The 25,602-nt window shown below is 43.7% G+C and overlaps 2 non-coding genes and 1 pseudogene across 2 annotated transcripts; 1 reads left to right on the top strand and 2 right to left on the bottom strand.

The window, feature by feature from the left end:
- The first annotated feature begins 252 nt into the window (after nucleotides 1-252).
- On the top strand, nucleotides 253-24,398 carry LOC118123379 (annotated as a pseudogene).
- On the bottom strand, nucleotides 12,295-12,351 carry LOC118124134. The gene has a single exon (XR_004698694.1). It is a non-coding gene; the product is annotated as a U7 small nuclear RNA (small nuclear RNA).
- On the bottom strand, nucleotides 22,904-22,975 carry trnat-cgu. Its single transcript has one exon. It is a non-coding gene; the product is annotated as a tRNA-Thr (tRNA).
- Nucleotides 24,399-25,602: the final 1,204 nt, after the last annotated feature.

The raw sequence follows: 25,602 nt of genomic DNA, 5'->3' as shown, positions 1-25,602 counted from the left end.
TAATAATAATAATAATTACAATAATAATCATACTGAAGTGCATCAAGACGCATCGCTGTGCATTGAAATCGTTGACTTCTGAATCATCATGGAGTCGCGTGAAGGTCACACCTCTCGTGAGGACACTCACCACAGTCATGTCACACAGGCAGCACTTCCCACCTCCCACCTCCTGTTCCAGCTGCGGTGGTTATTCTTGGTTGTGCTGCAGCTCTGCTCGCGGCTCTGCACGTTTCCCTCTGGTGCGGCGCAATGAACCAGCCTCTCAACAGCCGACCCATCATCGGTAAGACTCGGCTTCAAGTGCGTCTGTGTGTTGGTAGCGGTGGTGGATTCTGTGGGTTCTTATGTAATTTAACATGGAGAGTGTTCGAGAGAAGGTGAGTGTGTGAGTTACTATCTTACTATAATGTCCTAATTTAATTAATAAACACACACACACACACACACACACATGGAAGTACTACACTCTTGATCCAGAGCTAATTAAAACCTGCCCTTCATTTCCAAATTCCTAGAAAAAGCTGTTACTTCAGTCTCTCTCTCTCTTTCTCTCTCTCTCTTTGCAGGTGTTTCCGACTCCAAAGCTGCAGGATAACAACTATTATTATCATTATTACTATTATTATTAACAATAATACTCATTATTATTTAACTATTACATTAATTGTTGCTGCTATCATTAATAATCAACAGCATCTTTGCTCTTTTATTATTTTAATTCTAACTAGTCAGAGCTGATACCTGATGCTGCACAAGTGATCCTGGTCTCTCTCTCTTCCTTCTGCATCAACGTCTCTATGTATATATCTCTGTGATAGTTGTGTTCGTGCGTTAACTGTCTCCTGTCCTCTGTAGGGGTGTTGGCGAATGAAACCCGTAAAGAAGAACAGGCTACATGGGGCTATTCCTACATCCCTGCTTGCTATGTGAAATACCTGGAGGCAGCCGGGGCCAGGGTCGTACCTGTCAGGTAGGACAACTCACCAATCTGATTTATGACTTCACTCTTTGCCGGAGGGTTCAGTTTTCTGGCTTCTGTTCCTGAGATTCAGATTTCAACTGCATTCTTTTCCGTTTTTTCCCTCTTTTAAACGAGAAATGTGCTTTGACACAACATGTCTGGACGTGCAACATCTGAAACTGACAATTCAACAAAGTGAAAAGTAGAATAAAGAAAAACAGCTGATCCAAATATCAACAACTCAAGATTAAGACTGGAGAACTTTTATGACCCAGATAAAAGAAGTGATGTCTGAGGAGAGCAGAGGTTTATTTTGAGCTGGTTATTGATTCTGTGATAACAACAATGAGGATTTACATCAGTAAGAAGTGAACTGTCTTCATATCTGATGTTAAACCTGAAGTTAGACTGATAAAATCATATTGTGTGTTATATTATAAGCACAGGGTTTGGTTTGAGTACTATTGCAAATTGACATCTTTAGGTTCTGTGGTGGCAGTTTCTGTTTAATAATGATACTCTATTGTATAATAATACACACATAACATTGTCTCTTGGAAAGTTCAACTAAATCACCTGCAGGTGGGCTCACCCCACACAGCCACCTAGTGTGACGTGTACAGAATGAGCACAGAGCACAGGAGAATCACTTCACTTATACAATCAGAAGCCCCTCCCCGCGAGGAGCCAAAAGGTATTCTTCAGTCTCTTGATGTCTGACCAGGTTGGGCAGAGTTCCTGTCTCAGATCTCCGTCTCACCCCCCTGGTGTGCCTTTCTGGTGTGAGACAATCTGTCTCCGAGATCCCCTATCTAGATTTACAACATCAAAAGACCCCAGTCCTGTATACAATGCAGAGTTCCCCTCACCCATCTCTATCAGACACACTAAGTAACCCCTGCAGTGAAGCATTTGCTAAGACACACATGTGGGGGCCATAAACACTTATAGTCCCCTCTGCAACTTTTGTAAGTCACAGAAACACATTTGTTCTCTACTTCTTCTAAATACATATCTGTTCTTCTATTAAACATTACACAAATGCAAAATCTGCCATTACAGTTCTTATACCTGTTGGGACCTGGTTTTTGTGAGACAACACTTCTGTATCACATGTTCAGTCAAAAGCCTGAAGCCGCATGTTCCTCAAGGACTCAGTCTCCCAGGGGACATCAACATCACACAGAAGTGTGAAAACCCCCCCCCAGGGACACAGGTTTCAACTCCCATTGGTCACTCTGGACTCCATGACCTGTGAGGTCACCGGGCCAATATAAGGCCTGTTCTCACCCCCCCTTCTGCCTCTCTTCTGCCTCTTCCTACAATCCTTCTACAGGAGAGAAGGCTGTCGACCCTCTTCTCCAGCTCACATCTTCTCTTCCCATCCAACTCCTCGAGAGGAGCACAAAGGTGCAGCTTCCAGCTCATCTCACCAAGGAAACCTCTTCGCACTCCAAGCTCTACCAACCCTTCAAGCAGCGACTCGATGTCCTGCTTGCAAACTTCAGCCAGCAACTGAGCTACACAGCTCAACAGAACCACTAAGGCGGGAGCCACACGGCCAGCCAGAAGACTTCACAGGACTTCGAACTGCACAGCAACTTTCTTTTTCCCCTTTCCACAAACGGCTAACACAACTGGGCTTAATAATTATACTAGGCTAAGCAAGACTGTTTATTCGATTCTGTGGGACGTTTATAAGTTTGATTTGTGGTGTTGTGATATTTTGGGTACAAGTTATTGAGAAAGTAATGTTAGTCTGTTATGCTCTTCACAGTCTTTCGTTGCATCCAATCTAGTAACTTTCTCTAATTTGGCACACACACAGACACACGCATAACTCTTCACCTCATTAGCTCTACAGGTCGTAAACATTCCAATAGGTGGGGGAAGGGTGTTGTCTCTTTGGCCAACTGCCGTTTTGGAAGCAAACAGACACACAGACACACACACATGTAGACTCACCTGCCTATCTTTGTTTAGTAATTACACTGTTATTAATTTGTGTTTTTATACTTTATTATATTCATAATAAATGTTTTTCTTTCACAAATGTTTTTTCATTCATGTTGCATAAGTGAATTTTGCCAACCTCTACACCAGGGGTATTCAACTAAAATTTAAAGAGGTCCAGATAGAGAAAAATTCTTGAAGCAAAGGTCCGGAAGATCATAATGTCTAACTATTTAGTGTGATATATATTGAAGTAGCCTAGTAGTTGTATCAACATCTGCATGTACTAAATACCTGACTGTCAAATCAAATGAATTCAGTACGATTCAAAAACCTTGACAATATTTATTGTCACATAACATGGAACTGAACATATATGTATATATAATGTTCTCTCATTAACTAAATAAAAGTAGGGCTGCATTTCAAAATAAGAGAAAATAAATAAAATGTGAAAATTGTGCATGTTCAAATAAAGGGCTCAACTTCAGAAAAATAAAATAAAGGGAGCAAAAGCTTGAATTTCCCTTTTTCTGTTTCACATCTTGACTCAAAAGTCTCAACCAATTTTACAGATAATAAATCTCAACACATCTTAACAATTGAACAGTTTTAGAATCACTTTCTTCCCCTCTTATATCCCACTCCCCCACTTTGTTCGTCTGTTTCCCTCCCTTTCTCCGTCTCACTCCTCTGTTTCTCTCCCTTTCTCTGGCTCACTCCTCTGTTTCCCTCCCTTTCTCCGTCTCACTCCTCTGTTTCTCTCCCTTTCTCCGGCTCACTCCTCTGTTTCTCTCCCTTTCTCCGGCTCACTCCTTTGTTTCCCTCCCTTTCTCTGTCTCACTCCTCTGTTTCTCTCCCTTTCTCCGTCTCACTCCTCTGTTTCTCTCACTTTCTCTGTCTCACTCCTCTGTTTCCTCCCTTTCTCCGTCTCACTCCTCTGTTTCTCTCCCTTTCTCCGTCTCACTCCTCTGTTTCCTTTCTCCGTCTCACTCCTGTTTCTCTCCCTTTCTCCGTCTCACTCCTCTGTTCTCTCCCTTTCTCCGTCTCACCTCTGTTTCTCTCCCTTTCTCCGTCTCACTCCTGTTTCTCTCCCTTTCTCTGTCTCACTCCTGTTTCTCAACCTTTCTCCGTCTCACCTCTGTTTCTCTCCCTTTTCTCCGTCTCACTCCTGTTTCTCCCTTTCTCCGTCTCACTCCTCTGTATCTCTCCCTTTGTTTTCTACCTGTATCTCTATCTGTCTTTTTCTTTCTACCGTCTTCTCATGTGTAATTTGCCTCTAACTCTCTCATCTGTCTGCACTGTAGAGTCGCAATGTTTACCTGCTGGAATGCACAGACTTGATTGGCTGAGTGGTATCACGTGGGATGGCTTAACTCGCATGCAATTGGTCTGTGCGTTTCCATCCGCTAAACCACTACCATAAAGACTACAAAAGCTGCGCGGTTACAAATAGAAGCGCCCGTCAGGTTTTAAATCATAACCTTCTGTTTTGGCTGTAGGTCCGGTCCGCACGGACGGCTTCTGGGTCCGACCCGACCGCGGCCCGCCTGTTAGTGACCTCTGCTCTACACTGTCAAGAACTCCATATCCTTCAACTTAGCTAACTATCTAGATGGTAATTTTGGTTATAGTTATTAAGTTAATTGTTAATCAGAGTTCCAAATTTGTAGTTAGTACCTTTATGAGACTTAATCAATAAATTGGCTTTAAAGTTTAGTTTATAAGTTTGATTTGTGGTGTTGTGATATTTTGGGTACAAGTTATTGAGAAAGTAATGTTAGTCTGTTATGCTCTTCACAGTCTTTCGTTGCATCCAATCTAGTAACTTTCTCTAATTTGGCACACACACAGACACACGCATAACTCTTCACCTCATTAGCTCTACAGGTCGTAAACATTCCAATAGGTGGGGGAAGGGTGTTGTCTCTTTGGCCAACTGCCGTTTTGGAAGCAAACAGACACACAGACAAACACACATGTAGACTCACCTGCCTATCTTTGTTTAGTAATTACACTGTTAGTAATTTGAGTTTTTATCCTTTATTATATTCATAATAAATGTTTTCCTTTCACAAATGTTTTTTTCATGAATGTTGCATAAGTGAATTTTGCCAACCTCTACACTGTCAAGAACTCCATATCCTTCAACTTAACTAACTATCTAGATGGTAATTTTGGTTATAGTTATTAAGTTAATTGTTAATCAGAGTTCCAAATTTGTAGTAATTTGTAGTTACTTTATGAGACTTAATCAATAAATTGGCTATCTTTTCCCTTCCTTTGAAGACATTAATTATTAATAATTAATTATTCATAACTACCATTTTAAGTCCTCATATTGTTACGCTAAAAGATTGCTATCATTGCTAATAACTCCAGTTGAATATTCACATATTCAATGTTAACTGGTCGAGCTGTGAAATTTCCTGTAACTGTTAAGTGCTTTTGAATGAAGACATAGCGTGCCACCGGCCCTATGGAACAGAGCTTGTACCTGGCTGTTACTGCCAAGCATATCAGCCCAAGTTGGATAAGAGAACCTGAGAAAGAGCCACAGCGTGCTTCCAGCCCTGTGAATTTATAGAACCTAACTGTTACTGCCCTGCATATCAGTTAGTGATTAAAAGTTTGGTGAACTGTTTAACCCACCATAGTTTTGGTTAGGCTAGTGTACGATCAAATCCACACTACAAGGTGTCTGCCAGTGCAACACCAAAGCCAACCACACTGCTTTTTGATTTATAACTTGTAAATCTAATCCTTCAATTTCAGACCCAACAATGGAGAACCCCTGTGTAGAACAGTTTGTTTCTTCCCCAGCACAGAGCCTGACCCCTGGCTATCCTGAATTCATCAGCAAGTTGAACTTCAGTGAGTGTAATAAAGAAATAGATTCACTACTTAATGACAGGTGTGATGCACAAACAGCATCAAAGGGTCCGTTGTTGAGATGTATGATTTTAAATTTCCACAGGCAAATCAACCTTGCCTGTCAGAGCAAAGCAGCCATGGAACAGGAGGTAAATGCCCTAAGAGCGCAAAATGCTTTTCTTTTCCAGGAGGTTCAAACTGCTAGTAAGAAAGCCCTGCACTATTTAGAAGACCTGCACTCAGCAGAGTCAGATCTCTATTCACACAAGGAGGAATTGTTAAAACTTAGATTAGAAGGCCCTGCCTCACATCAGTTTTTGAACCAATGTGATTCTGGTTATTCCGATTCACACTCCTCCGATAGTGTACGGTTAACTCCCTCTTCACTCCCAAGATGGGACAGAATCCCATCCGACCCGAAGTCTTTGGGAATTAAGTCACCTCCTGATCCTCCACTGACAGGAAGAGGTAACAGCTTCCTAACTTCCCATCTCTCTGACTCTGACACTGACATTGATGACATATGTAGTTTACCCTCAAGAACACATTTTGCCTCATATACTTCTCGTCCACTGATGCATGACACATTTTTCCGTGCAAAACTCTCCAAAGGGGACTTCAACATTTCAAGATGTTTTAGCACCTCCCCCTCAACCAGAGACCTGCAGCAGGTGATGCACGGGCCCGGACCTCACAGTGTCCGCGCTTTGATTTGCTTGAGTTTCTAGCTAAAGATATTGAACAATTTGATCCAGACAACTGTGATAACAATATTGATAATTACTTTAGAGAACTAGATCTCAGCTTAAGTGATGTGCCAAATGCAACAGAAAGAGAGAAGGTTAGACTTGTGTTAAAAAACAGCTCTACAGCTGTTCACAAGTTTATTCAGTCACTTCCTTCCAGTGTCACAAGTAACTACCCAGAGCTCCGTCAAGCACTAGTCGAGGAATTCTCTTCTACTGCTGACGAGATCACATCCATTGTCACAGCATCCCAAAGTAAACATTCACGTCGCGAAAATCCCAAAGATTATTTTCGACGTTTGAGGCATGTTTATTTTCAGGGAAAGAACGCACCAGGCCTAGAAGAAAATCCCACCTTCAAGTCCATGTTCTTACGTAACTTACATCCATGTATACGCACACATGTTGTACTGATGACACAGCAAGGAAAACCTTCAATGCAGCAGATCAGGAAGATGTCACAGGTGGCTTGGGAAACTGTTATCACTTTCAAGGCTACAGTAGGTGCAACCGAGTCCGTCAAAACAAACAGCACGGTGTCAAATTCATCCGCCGCCTCAAAACGTCACCCTCAAAACAAAACGAAGGGGGGTGACAACAGGCAGCGTAGGGACACAGAGCGTATCCGCCATGTCCACCCACTTCCCAGAGATAGGCATTCCCACAGTAGAAGCTGTAGGAAACCATACTCTGACATTCTGGCCCAGACAACTTACCACTGCTCAGAAGATGACGACAGCGTCTCTGAGTACAGTTTAAAACATGGTTATGACCGAGCACACAGTGACAGCGCCTCTGAAGTCCTCCTGGACTCTGGCTCCCCAGAGCGTTACGGCCCTGAGCCATGACACAGGCGATCCAGAGCTCGCTCCTCACGGCCATAACCAACACAGTTAACTCCTGTACTGACAGTCAGTATTAAGTTTCTTGCAGTTAATAGGAAAACTGTTTTGTTCGCAACAGCAGTAAACTCCAAAACCTAAATTCTGTTTAAACTTATATACCACTGCCAACTTTGTAAATATGTTTGGATCGACTACTTTCCATTTCATAATAATGAAGTCCATACAACACATGTTAGGACATCAGCATATTATTACAGAAACAATGAAACAGTCATTTGGATTTTGAGACTTTGAAAATTATGACAACCTTCCATGAAAAACCTGCTGAAGATTAAAATTGTTAAGTCTAACAGATCAGACTGAGTACTACATTGTGTAGGATCCAATGAGTGAACAAAACTCTTGGACATTCCAAAAATGACCTTATCATTGTATGAAGAGTGAAGAGCACAGGTTATTCATATTGTACTGTCATTGTAATCTGAATTATTTGTCTAATTTGAATCTTGCTTAGCCAAACTATATAGTATACACAAATGCCCAGATGTTACAATCCCAATGAAATGAAAATTGACTTTTCCAGCTTTGGACTAAACCTGTTCCAGTTCGCCCTCAGGAACCCACGTCAGGTGCGATCCTGAGAACGAAGGGGGGATGTTGGGAACTGGTTTTTGTGAGACAACACTTCGGTATCACATGTGCAGTCAAAAGCCTGAAGCCGTATGTTCCTCAAGGAACACAGTCTCCCAGGGGCCATCAACATCACACAGAAGTGTGCAAACCCCCCCAGGCACACAGGTTTCAACTCCCATTGGTCGCTCTGGACCCCATGACCTGTGAGGTCACCGGGCCAATATAAGGCCTGTTCTCCCCCCCCTTCTGCCTCTCTTCTGCCTCTCTTTCTACACTCCCTCCACGGAGAGAAGGCTGTCGAGCCTCTTCTCCAGCTCACATCTTCTCTTCCCATCCAACTCTTCGAGAGGAGCACAAAGGTGCAGCTTCCAGCTCATCTCACCAAGGAAACCTCTTCGCACTCCAAGCTCTACCAACCCTTCAAGCAGCGACTCGATGTCCTGCTTGCAAACTTCAGCCAGCAACTGAGCTACACAGCTCAACAGAACCACTAAGGCGGAAGCCACAGCCAGCCAGAAGACTTCACAGGACTTCGAACTGCACAGCAACTTCCTTTTCTCCCCTTTCCACAAACGGGTAACACAACTGGGCTTAATAATTATACTAGGCTAAGCAAGACTGTTTATTCGATTCTGTGGGACGTTTATAAGTTTGATTTGTGGTGTTGTGATATTTTGGGTACAAGTTATTGAGAAAGTAATGTTAGTCTGTTACGCTCTTCACAGTCTTTCGTTGCATCCAATCTAGTAACTTTCTCTAATTTGGCACACACACAGACACACGCATAACTCTTCACCTCATTAGCTCTACAGGTCGTAAGCATTCCAATAGGTGGGGGAAGGGTGTTGTCTCTTTGGCCAACTGCCATTTTGGAAGCAAACAGACACACAGACAAACACACATGTAGACTCACCTGCCTATCTTTGTTTAGCAATTAGACCATTAGTAATTTGTGTTTTTATACTTTATTATATTCATAATAAATGTTTTCCTTTCACAAATGTTTTTTTCATTAATGTTGCATAAGTGAATTTTGCCAACCTCTACACTGTCAAGAACTCCATATCCTTCAACTTAGCTAACTATCTAGATGGTAATTTTGGTTATAGTTATTAAGTTAATTGTTAATCAGAGTTCCAAATTTGTAGTAAATTTGTAGTAATTTGTAGTTAATCAATAAATTGGCTATCTTTTCCCTTCCTTTGAAGGGTGGTGCCCCGAGGTAACTTTAATCAATTAAAGTTATTATTTAATATTAATAATAAAATTTTAATATTTAATATTTTTATTTTGATAACCAAATTTATTGAATGCCGAAAGGCACACCATTTCATGGTATCACGTTTGATGCATTATGGCACAACAACATCCTCAAAATAATGTAATACCCCCTACATAATATTACCAATAGTAATTTCCTTTTAATTACTTGGTCTCTGGTAATTTCTCAATTCATCTCTTTTCTTTTTTTTTTTTTTTAATACACTTTCAAATATCCGGCCTGACCAACATGAATCATAGTGCCTTAAAGAAGTTCTCTACATAGCGCGCTTTTAGAGACTTGTTTCACACAATGCAAATACAACTCAGTATTATGTCCTCTCTGTGGTTGTGTTATTTAACAGAGTCGTTTTTTAAGGTACCTCGTCAGTCTACCTTCCAGGTTTATTCTAAACCCTTGGTTAAAGATTTACGGGGCTTTCACCCATCTGGAGGATCCAATCCTCTTAGACCAACTTCTCCGTAACACTATGTTTGCTGGTAAAAAATAATAAATAAAAATACACTTGAAATCTCAGATTCTCACCAGATAGATCGCAGCGCTGAGATGATCCGGGCTCGGGTCTCGGTCCCTGCATCTCACCCGTCCTAATGGGGAGGTTAAGGTTGGAAACTTTTTTCCCAAGAAGATCACTCAACCGTAGACACCGAGTCCAGATGCGTCCAGTCGTGCGATCCCACTCCTGACACCAAATTGTGATGGAAATCTAGAAATACAAGAGGCTGGAAAACACCAAAGTTATCCACGTGTATTTTAATAGGGGCTTTCTGCAGAAAGGATCAACACAGAGAGTCACAAGGATCTCCGAGTGAAGATGCAGGACACTCAAATGCAAGCATCTTATATGGGAGAACTAAGGGCTGTCTCTCTGAACCAGTTCAGACTGGTTCTGTAGGTGCAGGAGAGAGAGGAATCTAAACACAAACAACTGATTTACATGTGTTTCCTAAGGAGATAAGCAGACATACATTCCGTTCTTTGGAGGGTAAATAAGTAGCAAAAGGGTCTGGCAGTATAAAAGTCTTTAGACAGGGCTGCAAAAGTTACTCTTCAACTATAAAATAGGTTTCAACCACACTTAGTTAATTTTTTCCAATACAGGTCTTTTTCTGTTTCCTCCTCTTTTAAACAAATCATTTGCTTTGACGCAACATGTGAATTACAACAAAAACAAATTGTTGTGATGTGGACGACCAGTTTAAATCTGAATGGGAGGATAAAAGAAGTGATGTCTGAAGAGAGCAGAGATTTATTTTGAGCTGGTTATTGATTTGGCAATAACATCAATGGGGATTTACATCAGTAAGAAGTGAACCGTCTTCATATCTGATGTTAAACCTGAAGTTAGACTGATAACCTCATTTTGTGTGTTGTATTATAAGCACGGGGTTTGGTTTGAGTACTATTGCAAATTGACATCTTTAGGTTCTTATACCTAATAATGGAGTATAATTTAAGATGATCTATTTTCCTAAGTCTTCATCTACACATCCTGTTCCAGCTGCGGTGGTTATTCTTGGTTGTGCTGCAGCTCTGCTCGCGGCTCTGCACGTTTCCCTCTGGTGCGGCGCAATGAACCAGCCTCTCAACAGCCGACCCATCATCGGTAAGACTCGGCTTCAAGTGCGTCTGTGTGTTGGTAGCGGTGGTGGATTCTGTTGGTTCTTATGTAATTTAACATGGAGAGTGTTCGAGAGAAGGTGAGTGTGTGAGTTACTATCTTACTATAATGTCCTAATTTAATTAATAAACACACACACACACACACACACACACACACATGGAAGTACTACACTCTTGATCCAGAGCTAATTAAAACCTGCCCTTCATTTCCAAATTCCTAGAAAAAGCTGTTGTTTCAGTCTCTCTCTCTCTTTCTCTCTCTCTCTTTGCAGGTGTTTCCGACTCCAAAGCTGCAGGATAACAACTATTATTATCATTATTACTATTATTATTAACAATAATACTCATTATTATTTAACTATTACATTAATTGTTGCTGCTATCATTAATAATCAACAGCATCTTTGCTCTTTTATTATTTTAATTCTAACTAGTCAGAGCTGATACCTGATGCTGCACAAGTGATCCTGGTCTCTCTCTCTTCCTTCTGCATCAACGTCTCTATGTATATATCTCTGTGATAGTTGTGTTCGTGCGTTAACTGTCTCCTGTCCTCTGTAGGGGTGATGGCGAATGAAACCCGTAAAGGCAGACAGGCTACAAGGGGCTATTCCTACATCCCTGCTTGCTATGTGAAATACCTGGAGGCAGCCGGGCCAGGGTTGTACCTGTCAGGTAGGACAACTCACCAATCTGATTTATGACTTCACTCTTTGTATATTCAACAAAGTGAAAAGTAGAATAAAGAAAAACAGCTGATCCAAATATCAACAACTCAAGATTAAGACTGGAGAACTTTTATGACCCAGATAAAAGAAGTGATGTCTGAGGAGAGCAGAGGTTTATTTTGAGCTGGTTATTGATTCTGTGAAAACAACAATGGGGATTTACATCAGTAAGAAGTGAACTGTCTTCATATGTGATGTTAAACCTGAAGTTAGCCTGATAAAATCATATTGTGTGTTATATTATTCGCACAGGGTGTTCTCCTTTACACTTGACATCCATTGCACTTCTGTCCGTCCTGGGAGAGGGCTCCCTCACATGTGGCTCTCTCTGAGGTTTCTACGTTCTTTTTACCCTGTTAAAAGGGTTTTAAAGTAGTTTTTCCTTACTCTTGTTGAGGGTTAAGGGCAGAGGATGTCACACCATGTTAAAGCCCTATGAGACAAATTGTGATTTGTGAATATGGGCTATACAAATAAAATTTGATTGATTGATTGATTGATTGACAGGGTTTGGTTTGAGTACTATTGCAATTTGACATCTTTAGGTTCTTATACTTGATGATGGAGTATAATTTAAGATGATTTATTTTCCTAATTCTTCATCTACATGTATATGCGTTTGTATTTCATTTTTTGCAACAATCAGGTGGGTTTCCCTTGATGGGAATCCTTCTGGATAAATACTTAAAGAGTTACAGTTTTTCTCGATTGCTTAAGCACGATTTTCAAAACAGGGCCCGGTGTTTCAAAACACTACACACAATTAGCACAACCACACACCCAATTAGCAAAACACCTCAGATCCTTTGCAAAATGAAACACACAAACAATACACTAATTTATCAAAACCATATTTTGTTACCATATGAAACACACACGTTTCATATGACTTAATTCTGTTTGAACCAGTTACACACTGCTGTTGCGAACCTAAAACACTTTTAGCAATTCTACTTCTCAGTGATTAGAGTACTGTAAGTTAAGTACACAGAGAAAGTGCAAATATACAATAAATTCACCAAACACTACACAAGACCAATGCTGCAGACTGATGAAATTATAATTCATTTCTCTCCATATTCCCAAATCAGCCAACATGTCAACATGGAGAATCACAACAAAACATGTCCCAGTTTTCATGCTACTACACTAGTGTGCATGACACTGTAAGCTCAGCAAATATCAGACAAACAGAAGATTATGTTTCCACTTCAGGTCCCAATGACAGATTTCACTGTATGTCTGCTAAGATCTGAACTCTTAGTCCAGCCTCCCCCAGCATCAATCTGTGGTTCACGACATGGTCAACTAGTGCTGCGCGAATTTCATTTGATAAATTTGGTCCTCTTCTTCTTTGAGCACGTTCTCCTCCTGCTTCATGTCTTCTTCTTCTTCTTCTATGGTGGAAGTGTAGTGGTGAAGAGCGAAGGTGAAGGGAAGTGTGATCAAACTTTTGCAGTTATCTTACTGTGTGTTTATTGTATGATCATTGTTTTGTGGTGTTTGTGTACGTTTAGTGTAGTTTTCTGTGTGTTTTCCGTGTCTCGTGGCGGGGATGGCGTCCCCAGGGACGCCGCCGATGTCCCTGAGACATGGCGTCAGGCTGGTGCCACAGCTCAGCTCCACAGTGGAGCAGGTGCTGTTAGCCGTGGGGGAGCAGGTAGGACACGGGAACATCTCCTACGCTTCCCGCATGAATAAAGCGCTGGTGATATTCTTTAAAGATCCGGACTCTGTAACTGAGCTCATTGAAAGCGGGGTAACAGTAGAGGAGGAGTTTCTTCAGGTCTCCCCGCTAGCGGTAGCTTCTACCCGGATCACCGTGTCCGGAGTCCCTCCTTTCATCCCCAATGAAGCTCTGGAGCGAGAGCTGAGGCGCTTCGGGAGGTTTGCGAGTGGGTTCCGGGCGGTGGGTCTGGGATGTAGAGACCTGAAGCTGAAGCATGTCCAGTCTCTGCGGAGACAAGTGTTTATGTTTCTGGAAGCTGAGTCGCAGACACTGGACGTGTCTTTCCGGGTTCGACATGAGGAGCAGTTTTATATGGTGTACGCGAGCTCGGGAAGCATGAAATGTTTTCAATGTGGAGACGTGGGACATAAAAAGGTTACGTGCCCGCACGGAAGACGGGCGGGGGGGGCCGCTGGGGCGGAAGGAGGGGAGGGCAGCGCCGGGGTGACTAAGCCTGCGTGGGGACGGTCGGCCGGTTCTGCTGCGTCCTCGGAGGCTGCTGGTCCGGCTGCGTGGGTCTGGTGGTGGCGAGTCCGGGTGCTGGGGGTCCGGAGGTGGCGGGTCCGGGTGCTGGGGGTCCGGCGGTGGCGGGTCCGGGTGCTGGGGTCCGGCGGTGGCGGGTCCGGGTGCTGGGGTCCGGTGGTGGCGAGTCCGGGTGCTGGGGTCCGGCGGTGGCGGGTCCGGCGGCTGCCGGGCCTGCTGCGGTGGGTCCGGCGGTGGCGGGTCCGGGTGCTTGGGGTCGGCTGCCGGGCCGGCTGCGGCGGGTCCGGGTGCTGGGGTCCGGTGGTGGCGGGTGCGGGGGTCCGGCGGTGGCGGGTCCGGCGGCTGCCGGGCCGGCTGCGGTGGGTCCGGGTGCTGGGGGTCCGGCGGTGGCGGGTCCGGCTGCTGCGGGGGGCGCAGAGGTTTCCTCGGCTGGGCCTGTCTCAGAGGCCGAGTTGAGGGGGACTGAGTCCTTGGTAAGGGTGGAGAAGAGAAGTGACAAACGGGTAGCAATAGAAAAGGTGAGTTTTGCCAACGTGGAGCAGGAGACGCAGGGGGGTCCTGCACAGCAGGCAGAGCCGGTACAGGCTGAAATAGACAGCAGTCAGGTCAGTGAGATGGACGTCGAGGAAGAATACGAATCTGATAATGTTTCTGTAACAGACAGCGTCTCCCTAAGCACTGATTTATATTCGTTAAAGGAGTTGAACGAGTTTCTTGATGACTCCTTTGGCAGATCAGTGGAGGTAACTGATTACTTCCCAGATATAAAAAAGTTCATCCAGACAGTGAGCACCCTCCAGAAAGTGGTAGGGACCGACCTCCTGGATGGGAAGAGAAGGTACAGGCTCAGGAAGCACGTGACTGCGGCAAGGAAAGGTCTCTCATGTAATATAAGATCTAAGAGAATGAAAAGTTGTAAATAAAATTGATTTGATTGATTGATTGGTGTTTTCTATCTGTTGTGTATACCTGTTTGTCTTTTTACGCTGTATTCTTTATCCTCACATGGCATTAAGGGCAGCTTCACTAAATATGAACGGGGGTAGAAGTGCTCACAAAAGGTTTTTAGTATCAGAACTTTTTAAAGAGAAAAAGCTGGATGTTCTCTTTTTACAGGAGACCCACAGTGATTGCCTGAATGAGACAGACTGGGGAGTATGGTGGGGGGGGGCAGCACGTACTCAGCCATGGCTCTAACCTGAGCGCTGGAGTCGCTGTTTTATTTTCTCACTCTTTAAATATGAAAATTTTATCCAGCAGAGATCGTGGCAGGCAGGTTTCTGACTATAAGAGTGGAAATACACAATATTATTTTTAATTTGATCAACGTGTATGCACAAAACCAAGGTCCTGAACGGGTTACTCTTTTTACAGTATTAAAAAACAAGTTGGGTAGTGTTGGTCAAGGGGAGTGTGTAATAATGGGGGGGGATTGGAACTGCTGCACGGACGTCACTTTAGACAGAACAGGACAGGAGCTCCATCCTCAGTCCTCCTCTTTTCTGGGCCAGACGGTCAAAGAGGCAGATCTAGTGGACGCGTGGAGGAGGAAACATCCTTCAACCAGGCAGTATACCTGGATCAAAATAACAGACGGCAGGGTCAATGCTGCCCGGCTGCACAGATTTTACATATCCGCTCCTTTTATCACCCGTGTGACAAACTGTCAAATCCACCCGGTTGGTTTCACAGACCATCATTTAGTTTTAGTAGAGCTGCTTTTATCTCCTACTAGAAAGCCTGGATCCTTCTGGCATTTTAATGTTAAGCTCTTAAATGATTTTAATTTCTGTGGGAATTTTAAACTGTTCTGGGCCAACTGGGGATCCAAGAAAGAGTCGTTTCCCTCCCTGAGTCAGTGGTGGGAGGTCGGCAAGGGTCAAATCAGGGTCTTCTGCCAGCAGTACACCTCCTACTCTACAGAAAACATTAAAAGAGCAATGGAGCAGCTCGAGGCAGATATAAAGGAGCTGGAGAGTGTAGCTACCAACACGGAGCAATTACTAGTGAAAAGGCAACAACTGAACTCCTTTCTCCAGGAGAAGGCCAAAGGAGCTCTGGTCCGAGCCCGTTTCAAACAATTAAGAGACATAGACGCACCTACCACCTTCTTTTTTAACCTGGAGAGATCCGTGGCCCAGGGGAAGCAGATGGTGTGTCTCCGGCTGCCGGGTGGGAACCTAACATCGGAACCAGCCGAGATGAGGAGACACGCGGTGGACTTCTATACCGACCTGTTCGGGGCAGAGGAATGTGACGGGGAAGCTGTTGCCGAGTTGCTGCAAGACCTCCCACAGCTGAGTCCAGGTGAACGAGACACCCTGAGCTCCGACATCACTCTGGAGGAGCTGACCACTGCAGTGTCACAGATGGCTGCAGGCAAGGCACCAGGTTTGGACGGATTACCGGCAGATTTTTTACAACATTTCTGGAGTATTATGGGACAGGACCTGCTGGATGTTTTGAAGGAGTCGTTTGGGAAAGGACTTCTTCCAGCCTCCTGCAGACGGGCTGTCATATCCCTCCTGCCAAAAAAAGGGGATCTAACCCTACTGAAAAACTGGAGACCCGTCTCTCTTTTATGTAGTGACTATAAGGTTTTATCTAAGGTGTTAGCGAATAGGTTTAAGGTTTTTATGGAAGTATTTATTGGTGCTGACCAATCGTATTGTGTACCAGGTAGGTCAATGAAGGACAATTTGTTTTTAATGAGAGACATTTTTGATGTGTGTACAACATATAATATTAATATTGGCATTATTTCCATTGACCAGGAAAAAGCTTTTGATCGTGTCGATCGGTCATTCCTGTTTGCCACACTGCAGGCTTTTGGTGTCGGGGAGCACTTTCTGTCCTGGGTGAAATTATTATATAATGATACGTGTTGTGTGGTGAAGGTGGGGGGAGGGCTGAGCAGACCTGTACCAGTTAAAAGAGGGATCAGGCAGGGATGCCCCATCTCAGGCCAGCTGTACAGCGTGGCCATCGAACCTCTCCTGTGTCGGCTCAGGGCTCGGCTGACAGGCCTGCGTCTGCCTGAGCTGGCGCAAAGCGCCCCTATAATAGTATCGGCTTATGCTGATGACGTTAACGTCCTTGTCCAGGGTCAGGGGGACATCCAGGAATTAGAGGGCAGTCTGGCAGTATATGGGAAGGCTACGACAGCAAAGGTGAACTGGGAAAAGAGTGGGGCCTGTGTGATTGGTCAGTGGGACGCAGGGAGAATACCCCGTCTCCCTGGGAACCTGACATGGGGAATAAGAGGGTTGAAAGTCCTCGGATTGCATCTAGGCAGTAAAGAAATAGAGAGGCAGAACTGGGAGGAGTGTTGGGAAGGTGCAAGCAAAGTTGTCTAAATGGAAATGGTTGCTACCCCAGCTGTCCTACAGGGGAAGAACTCTGATAGTCAATAACCTGGTTGCAGCATCCCTGTGGCACAGACTCCAGGTGCTTACTCCTCCACCGGGACTCATGGAACAACTGCAGAGGCTGCTGGTGGACTTCTTTTGGTCAGGTCATCACTGGGTGCGGGCGTCCGTTCTGTACCTCCCTGTGGCAGAGGGGGGACATGGATTAACGGACATCAGCTCCAGGACGGCTGCTTTTAGACTGCAGGCAGCCCAGAGGCTGCTGTACGGCTCCCCACTGTGCTGGTCGGCTGTGGCACGCCTGCTGCTCTGGAGAGCCGGGGGCCTCGGGTATGATAAGCAGCTGTTCCTGATGAACTCTCCTCAGCACAAACTGACTGGACTGAGCTGTTATTATACCTCGGTGATAGATGCCTGGAGGACTCTCAGCTTCATTAGGCCTCCTGACCCCACGCCTGGGATGTGGCTCTTTGAGGAGCCACTGTTCGACAATGGGTTCCTGGCCGACTCGGTCCTAACGTCAACTACAGTTAAGAACAAGTTCAGGGAGGCAGGTATAGCAAAGCTGGGCCACCTGACACGGACATCACTTGAGAGGCTGGCGGTGGTGACGGGGATAAGATCCACCAGAGTGCTGCGGAGCCTCGTGGGCGAGTGTGGCAGTCACTGCCCCAGCCTCTTCGGACCTTCGCCCAGAGCCAAAGTCAGGCTGACCAGTGGACAAAAGTAAAGGAGTACAGGTTTCCTATCCTGAATGTGAGTCCTGCTGTGGGGGAGTGGAGAGAAGAGAGCGGCCAACTGCTAACCCTCAGGACTCCAGCACTGGGCACCTTCAACACCTCTGGAGGGAAACAGCTGTACTGCAGCTGTGTGAAGGTCCTGAACTGCCGCTCTCTTGCAGGAGTCAGGGAGTCGAGATGGACTGAGGTGTTTGACTCAGACTCTTCCCCTAGTGGCAGTTGGCGGGTCCTGTATAAACCTCCTGTGGAGAAGCGGATGGCAGACATCCAGTGGAGGATTATACATGGAGCTCTAGCTACAAACAGATACAGAGCTCACCTGGACCCAAGCACTGAGGGGGGGTGTCCTTTCTGCTCACTGCCAGAGACCCTAGAACACTTAGTAGTGTCCTGTCCCCGATTAGCGGGCATTTTTGAACAGCTGCGGGAGTGGGTGGGGGGTTTAGGAGAGGTTTTCTCTGTGCCACTCTTTGTGTTTGGACCCGGGTACACAGCAAGGAAAAAACACACAATGGTTTTAATGAATTTTCTCTTTGCGAATGCAAAAATAGCGATTTGGATAAGTCGCAAGAACAAAATGGCTGGGGGAGGCTGGACTGATCCACTGCGCTGTCTGAGGGGTTTGGTGGCAGCTCGGCTGAAGATCGAACATGCGTACTTCACACTGACGGACAATTTGGAGGGTTTCAGGGCTGTGTGGGGTGTTGGACAGGTCCTGTGCTCACTGGGGGACAGCCAGTCTCTGGTTTTAAATTTTTAGCAGGAAACATTTTAACTCGAGTGTTGGTGTATGATGTGTGTGTGTGTGTGCATGAAAGGAGTTATCCTTTTCTGTTCACATAGTTGGATAATTAGGTTTTATTTGACAAATGTGTCATAATTAAAGTTATTCAAAAGTCAAAAGTCTTCTTCTTCCTCTTCCTCTTCCTCCTTCTCCTCCTCCGTGGATTCCCCCTCTCACCCTCACTCTTCTTCTTCTTCTGACTCCTTCCATTTTGGTTGAAGACAGGTGAACAACCTGATGGCTGTGTTGAACCAATTGGCTCATAGGGGGGGTAATTTGACAATCAGTGCTTTGGAATTGCAAGGAAGTGACATCTTGATACACTTCTGTGTCCAATGTATACAAGTGTGTTTAGTGTTTTGCAGATCACTGTGTGTATTGTTTTGCAAAAAGGTTGAAACTGACATTGTGCTTATAGTGGTGCAGATCTGGGCCCATGTTTTGGTCCTTGAGTGTAAGGTTTTGATAATTGTGTAATACTTTTGATTTTAGTGTTTATGCACTCGAAAAAAACTTTAAATATATATGCTGATAGACAACTTGTGTGTCCTGGGTTTCCTCTACATGTTGAGATTACAAACCTTCTTACAGCTGCTGCTTCAAATCCACATTGATTCGTTAGGGTTTGAATTGTCTTTGATGGTTATTTGGTTTTTGGCATTAATTTGTTTTTCAACTTTTGTTCTCCATCAGATTAAATCTCCCAGAAGAAGAATATACCAAGATATTCAACTCAATCAACGGGTGAGTTAACCACTGCTCTGCTCTCCGTATGTCTGCAGATGCTCCTCATTGTTATGTCTAATGTGAAATCTTCATAAATCGTGTTTAGACACATGTGAAGTGTCTCAGAGTGACATCATCTGCTGAGGATCTGTTCAGGATAAATGTCGAACCCGGTCTCCCTGCAGGTTGTTGCTGCCGGGAGGAGTTGCAAATCTGCTGGTGTCGCCCTCCAGTCGAACCGCCGGCATTTTTTACAACTTGGCTCTGAGGGTAAACCAATCAAATTTGTTTAACTGATTTGACTCCAGATGAAGTGACTTCCTTCCTTTGTGGTGAGGATTCCAATCAGAGCCTCAACCCAGTTATCATCAGTTAATCCTTGCTTTTGCAATGCAAAGTTGCATTTAGCTTTTTCCACTGTTTCTTGCATTGCACACTTAGAGCTCTCATTCCTTTCCCATGTATTCTGCCACATTTGTTTGACAAACTTGTAACCTGATAATCCACGTAATAAATAAAAAATTAAACCTGCTTCACAGAACAGGACTCTGGTCTTTAGAACATTATAAGAAGGCAAAATGTTGCTGCAGTGCGAAGATCCCTTGTGTGAATATGTTGAACAGTGTGAGATTGAAGTTAAAAAGAACTTTATAAATAAAGGATAAAACTGCCAGCATCAAATAATCATGAAAGGTTTAAAATGTCACCCCACCTCCCTCATCTTCACCTCCCTCTCTCCTCCTGCAGGCCAATGATGCTTCGGACTACTTCCCCATCTTGGGAACTTGTCTGGGCTTCCAGCAGCTGACTGCCTTAACAGCGAAGGAAAACCTGGTCACGCGCACTGACACCAAGGGTGTGGCTCTGCCGCTCAACTTCACACCAAGTAATGTTCCCTGTCTTTGAGCAGCCTCACATCATGAAGGGTTTCTTCTCTTCTCCAACACGAGGGACGTCACACGTCCTTCGTGAAGTCAATGCCTTGATTTTTAAGACTTTTCACTTGTAAGTAATACTATGAGCTAAACACAAGTCAAAGCCATGGGTGAGAATTGAACCCATGATCTTGAGAATAGAAGACCAACACCTTGGACAGTTCCCCTGTTTGAAAATGACCTCATCTTTTTTCTTACTGATTATTTGATGGAAACACATTTTAAAGGCTGTGGGAAGATGCAGGGTTCCTTTTATAGGAAGTTCTACTTTTCTTCAGAGTTATCTTGTAAAGTCATCTAATTTAAAAGGATGATCGGGGATTGAACCCATGATGTTTGGTTTACAGGAGCAACACCTTTCCACTTGGCCACTATGCCCATGTGTTTATAATTTCTGTGTACCTTTACATACACAGGTCCAACAACAAAAGGGTTTGAAAGACTGAACCCAGAAAAAGCTCAATAGTAATTAAACATACTTGGAAATCTCAACTTCTCACACAACATATACTGTTAATTTTGTTCAATTACATAATTTCTATTGATAGAGTTTAAGGGTCTTCAACTACAACACTTTCTACCACACAGTTTCCTTGGAGGAGATCTTGACGGTATTGAAGGTTTTACTTCAGACAGTTAGTGTAGGATTCCTTTTATAGGAATCCTGCTGGAAAATGATCTGTAAGAGCAAATTATCCTGATGAAGTCCTGGAATCAAAATGTTATTGTGTTCTATCCCAAGCCTCCTCACTCATGGTGTTTGGTGTTGTACGATGTGGGCGGAGCCAATGCAAATGAGACACACCTTCACAGTTAGAGCTGTTTTCCGTTCTACTAAGTTTTCCGCAGCTACAGTTGTGACATTGAAGATTACATTAAGTTGAAGGAACCTTGGCCGTCACTCACTGACTCCAGTCATAATGTCCAATGATGTTAGAGTCCAGTATTTAACTGTCGTGCAATAATGCATTAAACGGGATACCATAAAATGGTGCGCCTTTCGGCATTCAATAAATTTGGTTATCAAAATAAAATATTATATATTAATATTTTATTATTAATATTAAATAATAACTTTAATTGATTAAAGTTACCTCGGGGCACCACCCTTCAAAGGAAGGGAAAAGATAGCCAATTTATTGATTAAGTCTCATAAAAGTTCTAACTACAAATTTGGAACTCTGATTAACAATTAAATTAATAACTATAACCAAAATTACCATATAGATAGTTAGTTAAGTTGAAGGATATGGAGTTCTTGACAGTGTAGAGGTTGGCAAAATTCACTAATGCAACATTATTGAAAAAATATTTGTGAAAGGAAAACTTTTATTATGAATATAATAAAGTATAAAAACACAATTTACTAACGGTGTACTTACTAAATAAAGATGTGTATATGAGTATACTTGTGTGTGTGTCTGTGTGTCTGTGTGCTTCCAAAATGGCGGCTGGCCACTTTGAAGATAACACCCTTCCCCCCCTATTGGAATGTTTACGACATGTAGCGGGGCTCAGAGGTAATTAGGTGAAGAGATATGCGTATATCACAAGCCCACAAATCAAACTTATAAACATCACACAGAATCGAATAAACAGTCTTTGCTTAGCCTAGTATAATTATTAAGCCCAGTTGTGTTACTCTTCCATGGAAAGGGAAAAAAGAGTTGCTGTGCAGTTCGCAGTTTTGTGAAGTCGTCTTGCTGGTTTGTGGCTCCTGCCTTAGTGATTCTGTTGAGCTGTGCAGCTCAGTTGCTGGTTGAAGTTCTCCTGCAGGACATCGCGTCGCTGCTAGGCCGTTGGTAGAGCTTGCGAGGAAGTTTCCTTGGTGAGATGAGCTGGAAGCTGCACCTTTGAGCTCCTCTCGAAGAGTTGGATGGAAAGAGACTGGTCAGCCTTCCCCTCTCGGAAGGGATTGTAGAAAGAGATAGAAGAAAGGGGGAACAGGCCTTATATTGGCCCGGTGACCTCACAGGTCATGGGGCCCAAAGTGACCAATAGGAGTTGAAACCTGTGTCCCTGGGTGGTTTTCACACCTCTGTGTGACGTACTGGAGGGCCTTGGGAGACTGAGTTCCTTTCTCTGCGGCTTCAGGCTTTTGACTACCCATGTAGGCCGAAGTGTAGTACACAAATAACCATGTCCCAACATAACAGATCCTCCTGCCTCACCACAAATCTGTGTCCGTCCTACAGTGGCCCATTCCAGCCGTCTGTTTCAGAGTTTCCCCAAAGATGTGCTGAGGTCTCTGACCGAGGAAAACATCGCCCCCCACTTCCACAAGTGGAGTCTGTCCCTCGAGGTATTTCCTACTGGTCATTTACTGGTTTTCCACTTTTGTCTCTTCATCCTTTTGCTTAGAACAACCTGACAGTGTAAATCTCACCTTCTCTAGCTCATGAAGTTGTGGTATCAGCTCTTCTAAAACAAAGAAGGACTGAAACACATGCTGTTTTTACCATGAGACAATGCAGAGTATACAAACACAAAAGGCGTGGATGGGGATTGAACCCATGATCTTTGGTTTACGAGACCAACGCCTTACCACTTGGCCACCACGCCACTGTTGAGACTAATTTTGCAGCAATTAAATTCAATTTATCATGTACAGTGATTTAATATCTTGGGGATTTCTCAAAATTTCTCAACTGTAATTCAAGTTGTTGCCTGAGTGATAAACTACTAGTTCTGACGTCCAAGGTTTTTGATTGATTTTTAACTCTTTGGATTTCAGGCCTTCAACGGGAATCCCAGGCTGAATAATTTTTTCAAGGCCCTGACGACGAACCACGATGGGAAGCAAGAATTCATCTCCACTATCGAAGGTACCTTTCCTTCCTGGACACGGAAATCTGAGTGTAGTTTGCTGTAAAATGACCGTGAGCACGAAGGTCAGAGCAAATGAATCAGTGTCATGTCGGAAAACAGCTCGAATGACACAAACTCCACATCGAGTTCTAGAAGATCTAGAGACGATCGTCTGATAAGAAATAACAATTTGTTTTCAGAGGATCAACAATAACACAATCATTTCAACATTCTTACTCTACTGATCTTGATTGTGATGTAGAAATGATGGAACAGATTAACTGACGAGGGCAGCGATCACATTTCTCATTTCTTTCTCCACTGACTGTAATGTGAGTTGTGGTGTGCTGACAGTGTCTCTGGTCGTTTCCAGCCTACCAGTATCCATTTTATGGACTTCAGTGGCATCCGGAGAAAACCCCCTTTGAGTGGATGGACAAACCGGGGATGGTTCACTCCGCCGCTGCAATAAGAGCTTCCTTCTACACTTCCAGCTTCTTCGTCTCTGAAGGTAACACGTGGGATCTCTGCAGGCTTTACTGCCTCTGTCAGTGGGTTTCAGACTTTATCCTGAAGGATAGGTCTGTGAGTTCTTCCATTTCTCACTGTCTTTCCCTTCGTTGACAGATATAAATATGAATTTGATGTGTTTTTTATGGAGTTGTGGTATTATTATTATTGTGGTACAACAAAAATTGGTGGGTATATGGTTTGGACATTGCAACATCACCATAGTGCTTAGACATTAGTGATCCAGATGTAAATAATCTCATTCAGATCCACACCAAACTGTTCAGAGTGATTCACACTCTACATGTGTTCGGCTGTAACTCAGTCGTCATGTGACTCCTTCATTTGAAGTTTTGTTCAAGTCATCGTTGCACAAAAGCTCCAAACTGTTCCCAAACATAAAGGAGCAGCTGCTGAAGTCAAATAAATACTCATCACCACGTTCTGCCTTTTCACTTCCTCTCTCACTTCCCTTCCAGCCAGGAAGAGCAGCCATCGTTTCCAGTCAGGAGGAGGAAGAGAGCGCGCTCATCTACAACTTCTGTCCCGTCTTCAGAGGCCTGAATTCCATCTTCATTCAGTACTATTACTTTGATTGATGCGGAACCCGTCACTGGAGGAACATCTTCAACCTGATGGAGTCACTGACAGTGAAACCTCAAATGTAACAGCGACAATTTGCAACTTTAGCTGATTTGCTCAGAATTATGTGAATGCAGCGATAAATAAATGTAGAAGAAAGTGAAATAAAAGGATTCTGAGACACAGAAGGAAAGAAGTTTGAAAATCAGGTAATGAAGAACTCAAAGAGCAGACGAAGACAAATCCCAAAACCCAAATACACAAAGGAAACTGCACGTCGACAACAAACGTCTCTCAAAAAGAAGGTTGTGAATGAATGTGTTTATTAGACTGAGCTCCATTGATTTTGACAAGCCTGTTACCGGAAGACAAACAAATTACCGACACAAAAAAACAACAATCTAAAAATTACGAATCATAAATTTGTCATTTTATCAATTATTTTGGAGGACATCAAAAAAAAAGTCAAACCATCCAGCTTCATTGGCTGGGATCAATTTCTGTACTGTATGGCCCTGAGGTCAATTGTATTGTTTCACACACACAAACACATTCATAAAATAATCAAACTCGACTATAAGGGACAAAACACAGCAGCAACATTAACTGGTAAAATAAACTTTTATTGTGATAGGGTTAGTTCACGGTGATGATCAAGTTCACTTAAAAGTATTACTTATTGTAAGTCGCTTTGGATAAAAGCGTCAGCTAAATGAAATGTAATATAAAACCTGTTCCTACTCGGCCCCTCCTCCCTGACTGGCAGTCTAAAGAACAGAAGAAAAGCCTGTCGGGCTGAACTAGACTTTCCTGCACTAAGTCTGCCTCAGTGCAGTGGTGCTGCCCAGGGGCCTGGGGGCACCTTGATACAGAAAAGGCTGTAATCTAAGTCTAAATAAGAGTCTAAAGTGAATGAATGTGAAATCAGTGTGGAAAGCACTGACGACTGTCAGAGACTTACTGTTGTAGTGTGATTATTGAATTGAAAACCTTATTTTGTAAATTACAGCACACTTGTAATATCAGTAATAATAATAATAATAATTACAATAATAATCATACTGAAGTGCATCAAGACGCATCGCTGTGCATTGAAATCGTTGACTTCTGAATCATCATGGAGTCGCGTGAAGGTCACACCTCTCGTGAGGACACTCACCACAGTCATGTCACACAGGCAGCACTTCCCACCTCCCACCTCCTGTTCCAGCTGCGGTGGTTATTCTTGGTTGTGCTGCAGCTCTGCTCGCGGCTCTGCACGTTTCCCTCTGGTGCGGCGCAATGAACCA

This window comes from Hippoglossus stenolepis, chromosome 3 (genome assembly GCF_022539355.2).
Source record: "Hippoglossus stenolepis isolate QCI-W04-F060 chromosome 3, HSTE1.2, whole genome shotgun sequence".
In the NCBI taxonomy this organism is placed as follows: domain Eukaryota; kingdom Metazoa; phylum Chordata; class Actinopteri; order Pleuronectiformes; family Pleuronectidae; genus Hippoglossus; species Hippoglossus stenolepis.
The sequence above is the reverse complement of the archived record's forward strand: the minus strand, read 5'-3'. Positions and strand labels throughout refer to the sequence as shown.